The sequence below is a fragment of the Vombatus ursinus genome, unplaced genomic scaffold (genome assembly GCF_900497805.2).
Source record: "Vombatus ursinus unplaced genomic scaffold, bare-nosed wombat genome assembly UNPS02014832.1, whole genome shotgun sequence".
Lineage (NCBI taxonomy): Eukaryota > Metazoa > Chordata > Mammalia > Diprotodontia > Vombatidae > Vombatus > Vombatus ursinus.
In genome coordinates, this window is record NW_020954610.1 from 59,713,084 (window position 1) to 59,719,083 (window position 6,000).

Genomic DNA, 6,000 nt, shown 5'->3' on the forward strand with positions numbered 1-6,000 from the left:
TATCTTTGTCCCAAATCATTGTGATTAGTGATGAGGCAGATAGGAGTGTTTGAGACAGATGGAGCAAACAGGATGCAGGATGTGATCAGCCAGAAAGTGCTCAAGAAGACTGCATTGAAGCCCCCCCACCGTGGGCTTATCTGTATGCATTCATAAAGTACCTCAGATTACCTGACATTCCAGAACAGCCCATTTCCTGTTCACTTTGCTTACTTGTATGGACTACATGACATTCTGGAGCAGCGATCCCCTCCTTGTTCCTCCTTCCCATTTTCTTAAACTGTAGTAACTCCCCTCGCCCCATCTTGTCAAACTGTATATAGACCAGACACATAACCTGGGTCAATGCTGTGTCTCCTGTAGGGAGCAGGGCCTGCTGGGTCCTCTGACTTTCCATAAGGAACAGAGTCCACTGGGTGTGTCACCCCAATAAATGCCTTTACTTAACTTGGAGGTGGTCTGAGAAAATTCCTTCAAGACAACACTGAGACACATGTCTCTACTTTGAAGGTAGGCCCATATTGCCCACACTTTAGAATCATTTGTGAGTTAGTGGAAGGGAAAAGATGAAAGTGAAAAAAAATTCATGTGAGATAATGGATGAGTTAAGGTCAGCAAAAATTGCACTGTTTCTCACTCCCATCCATGCTGTGCTGGGGAGAACAAGTTAAAATAAAGGCCTATTTCCATTTAGATGGGGGAGGGCAAATGGAAAGGGAGAAAAATGCATATCCAGGTATCAAAAGCTGCCTTCAAATTCTAATTCCAGGACCTGGAACACACTCTTAATACCTCAGGTCTCTCAGATTCCAAAGATTCAGAATCCATTATTACTATACTCTCTCACTTGCCCTCAACCACCACCCAGGTTTCATCTACCCCTGTAGTATGGTAATTATGCTGTCTTCCTTCTAGGCAAATCATTCACAACCTAAGTTTTCTGCTGCCTTAGGTAGTAGGGAGATAAAGGAGAAAGGCCTTGGAGGGGATTAGGTCTAAGAAGGAAAAGAAAACTAACTCTAGAAATTGAGTTCTAAGTGGATCTATCACCTTTAGTATGTATATTATGTGAATTAAATTATACATGGTATCTGGGTGAAACTATCAATGCTGATTATAGATACTGAAGAACTAACAGTGAGAAAAGAAAAACTAAAATATGGTTTAGATTTATAACACACTAATTATCATTTATGTGAACAGTTTGCCAGTTATCCTAATTACTGTATAACACAATAGTTGTACATATATACATACTATTATTTTTATATATAAATTTAATTATGTTATTAAAACTAAATTATTGTGGGGCAGCTAGGTGGTGCAGTGGATAGAGCATTGGCCCTGAACTCGGGAGGACCTGAGTTCAAATCTGGCCTCAGACACAAAACACTTACTAGCTGTGTGACCCTGGGCAAGTCATTTAACCCCAAACTAAATCATTCGTCTCTGCTGAGTCTTTATGGCTTATTACACATACAGCTCAGAAGCTGAAAAATTAGAAGAAACGTTGATTTACAACCACCTTCAGGAGATAACATAGCAACCTTTCCCCACCTCAAAATATAACTTAAGTGATTTTGGAAACATAGTCCCCTAGGATCCTGCTACTATTAGTATGGTTCCTTGAACATTAGGGCTCTAAGAACCTAGATGGCTTCAGGTGTCCAGCCCAAAGTGCTTAGCTATACTATTTATCTCATAGGGGTGTTCTTTGGCCATTTGTGATTTTAAGTGGCAGTGCATGCCACAAGGCACAAATCTTCCCCTCAGCACAAAGGGACCTATGGGCTGCAGCAATCCAATTTTGTTCTGAGAAAGAGGTCTAACAAATAGATCCATTAATAACAAGATCCCAATAGAGCCAACAAAGAACAATCAGGCATTTTTGAGTCAGCAGCAGAAATCATTCATTCAATTAATTTTAATTAACATTTATTTATTAAACACCTACAATGTGTTGTGCCCTTCCTGGGAAGCAAAAAATAAACAAGATGCCTTCCGTGACGTCATGGAACTTGAAGATCTAATTCAGTGGGTAAGGTTTTATTTTTGGTTCAGACATGATTTCATTGGTTGTAGAGAACTCCCAGTAAGAAAACTCCCTCTACTTATGCACATCAACAATTGTTCTGAAATTTATTTTCTTAAGACACCTGCCTGGAACACTGAGGGTTGTAACTTGTCCAGTACATATTGTCAGTAAAGTCAGAGACGGAACTTGAACTCAGATCTTCCAAACCCTAAGGCTTGCTCTCCACTATACTAGGCCTTTTTTTGGATTATATATATGTATATGTCTATATCTATAACTATATCATCCATATCTATACATATACATATAAACACACACAGGTGAAAATGTAACTTCTTCATTGTACAATGCTGATTATGGTAAGTGCCAAGATGATGATACATACAGGCAAGAGGTGTTGTAGGAGTTCAAAGAAGGGAGATATCATTTTGGTCTCAGAGAATCAGGAAAGAAGAGCTTCATGGAGTTAAGATGAGCTGGGTCTTGAAGAAAAAGAGTGAGAAAATTGTGTATACCATTTGACCCAGTAATACCGCTCCTAGACCTGTACATCAAAGAGATCAAAAAAACAGGAAAAAGACCCAGAAGTACAAAATATTTATAGCAGTTCTTTTGGTAGTGGCAAAGAACTGAAAACCAAGGAGGTAACTATTAACTTGGCAATGGCCAAACAAATTATGGTATTTAAATGTAATGGAATATTACACCACAAGAAATGATGAAACAGATGGTTTCATACAAACCTGGGAAAACTTGTGTGAACTGCTTTATAGTGAAGTGAGCAGATTCAGGAGAACAATTTGTACCACAATAATACTTTAAAAGCAAACAACTTTGAAAGACTTAAAATCTCTGATTAAGGCAATGACCAACCACCATTCAGAGGACTGATGATGAAGCATGCTACCCACCTCCTGACAGAGAGGTGATCTAAGATGAAGAATGAGACATACATTTTTGGACATGGCTAATCTGGAATTTGGTTTTTACTACATATTTGTTATAAGAGTTTTTTTTTTCTTTTTCAACTGAGAGGAGGTAGAAGAGAGGGAGACTAAAGTTAGGATCTCGTCAGCCCCTCAAAAAGAATAAGAAGAAAAGAGAAGGAATCTGACAAGCAGAACTGCTTTGAAAATTACATGTTGACCTTATTATATATTTTAAAAGAAAAACAAGGTATTTGTAATAGCAATTTCGTGTACAATCCACTTCTGTTCATCACTGTATGTGAGAATGCTCATTTTATTTGGTGTTTGTTAAGTTCAAATTAAAAATAAAATAAAAAAATAGGAGAGAGAACATTCCAGAGAAAGGTAACATTTTCAGAAACGAGGTACAGAGAATACTGATTCATATTCCCATGGTCCTTAATACTGAGACTTTTTTTTAGAACCAACTGAAAGCCCTGAAGCCAGAATTGAGAGAAAAAGCCCTTATTTAGACAAATCTAAAACAAGTCAACCTCCAAAAAGCACTGATGCTTACTACATTTTGTTCAAAGTTGATTTTCACTGTTGATCTTAAACTGAAGTAGCCATAAACAGGATACCCTATTCCTAACACTTCGTTCCTATAAACAAACCAGAGTCAAATCACCCTTTCTAGTCTATGGAAGACTTGGTTTTCCTGTCATTTGGCCTAGCCGCAATAAATCAATGCATCTCATGATAATGGTGGGATTTATTGGCTACAGCAAACATTTAAGTATTTCTTGAATGCAGAACATAGTGCTAGATGTTAAGGAAAACAAAGTTTAAGTAAGCCATGTTCCTTGCCTTCATAACCCCAGTCCCAAAGACCATTGGTAATGATGGAGATCAGTGTCCCTCACCTGTGTGAAGAGCAGGGTGGAGTTGAAGCAAGCAGGAGAGATGAGAGCTCTTCAGTTCTCTTCAAGCTTCCTCCCTTCTAAGTTGTGTCTGAGTTGTCTTCAAGCTTTTGAGTTGCTTCAGGGCCTGTAGCTGCTTCAAGTACCCTGGCTTCTGGCCTGTCTGGCTGCATCACCCCACCTGGAATTCTGGTCCCAAAGTTACTATGGTTTAAGCTCCTAGTCTTGTCAAGATAACACCCAAACCTGAAACTGAGGAAACACAACTCAAAGCAGAAACAAATACCCCTGGGCCCATTTCTCAGAGCTGGAATAAAAGAGAGGTAAGAAAGGATAGGTAAGTCCCTCCCCCCTCACTTGTTCAGTTAATGGCATCCAACCTGGGCACAGCAGAGGGGAGTCCCAAAGAGTGAAGCCAAAAAGATGATGGAAAGAGAGAGAACCTTCCGGTTTTTCCACTTTTAAAGATGCAGACAGTTGTGAACTGATCAAACTATTCTGGAGAGCAATTTGGAACTGCCTAAAGGGCTATAAAACTGCATACCCTTTGATCCAGTAATACCACTTCTAGGTCTGTATCCCAAAAAGATCATAAAAAAGGGGAAAGGACCCACATGTACAAAAATATTTATAGCAGCTCTTTTTGTGGTGACAAGGAATTGGAAATTGAGGGGATGCCCATCAATTGAGGAATGGCTGAACAAGTTATGGTATATGAATGTAATGGAATACTATTGTTCCATAAGAAATGATGAGCAGGTGGATTTCAGAAAAACCTGGAAAGACTTACGTGAACTGATGCTGAGTGAAGTGAGCAGAACCAGGAAAACATTGCATACATTAACAGCCAGTGTTCAATGACTGATTTTGATAGACTTGACTCTTCTCAGCAATGCAGTGATCTAAGACAATTCCAAAAGACTCATGATGGAAAGTACTATCCACATCCAGAGAAAGAACTATGGAGTCTGAATGCAGATCGAAGCATACTGTTTTCGAAGCATACTGTTTGTTCTGATTCTTCTTTCACAACATGACTAATGTGGAAATATGTTTAATATGATTATACATGTATAGCCTGTATCAGATTGTTTGCCATTTTGGTGAGGGGGGAAGGAAAGAAGGGGGAAAATTTAGAATTCAAAATCATATAAAAGTGAATGCTAAAAACTAAAAATAATTTTTTTAAAAAAGAAATAAACCAAGTTTTTTTTAAACAATTAAAAAGAAAAGATGCAGACAGCCAATCAAAGAAGGCTACCCCACTAACGTTGCTGGGGACTCAGGTTCCATGTTAGACAAACTAGTAATTATCAATAGCTCAGTTACACAGACTAGTGAGGGAATTCAGTGTTAGAACCTTATGGCATATATGTATACGTAGGGACCTCAATAGTCTGTGAGATTAACGGCAATGGCAAACTTCAGCCCTCCATCAGCACCAAGGTGCCTTCAGGCAAAAATGCCCCAACCAAGTGGCTTTTCAGTTCATTTTCCTTATGAGTCTTCTGTCTCCTCAAATTTAAAAGGAATACAGTCCAGGTGTATGTGTACATTTAGCATATGCACTCTGGTTTTTGAGTTTGTTCTGGGTTTGGGTTTTGTTTGTTTTCTGTTGGTTGTTTTTGTTTTTTGTTTTTTTTTTTAATACTCATTGGTTCTGGCTCCCACCCAGTCTAAACTGAGGAAAACTCAAAAACCTCCCCTCTTTGGATTTTGGTTCTTCTTCAACCCCATGCCAAGCATTCATATGCAAATAAACTCATGGGAAATCGACTTCTGGGTTTTTTCTCCCCGATAACTTCAAACAAGACAGGAAATGAAAGTAAGGAGTTAAAGAAATAAAACTTTCAGAATATTAGCTACTTTGGCTGCCAGTCAAAAAGAGGACAAAAGGCTTTTTCTTCTATTATATCCCTCCTGTCACCAGATTGGAGGAAAAAATGGGAAGTGAAGAGTAGACAGGTAAATAAAAGTGGTCCCCTGCTCTGGAATGGAGAAGGTAGGGTAGAGGCTATAGATTGGAACTAAGCTGTGTCAACTACCATCATCTCCTGCTTAGACCAATGTGCTTTCTTGCTCCCCTGACCAGTACCAGTGCCTCCACCTCTCACTTGCATGTGGCCAACAGTTCTCC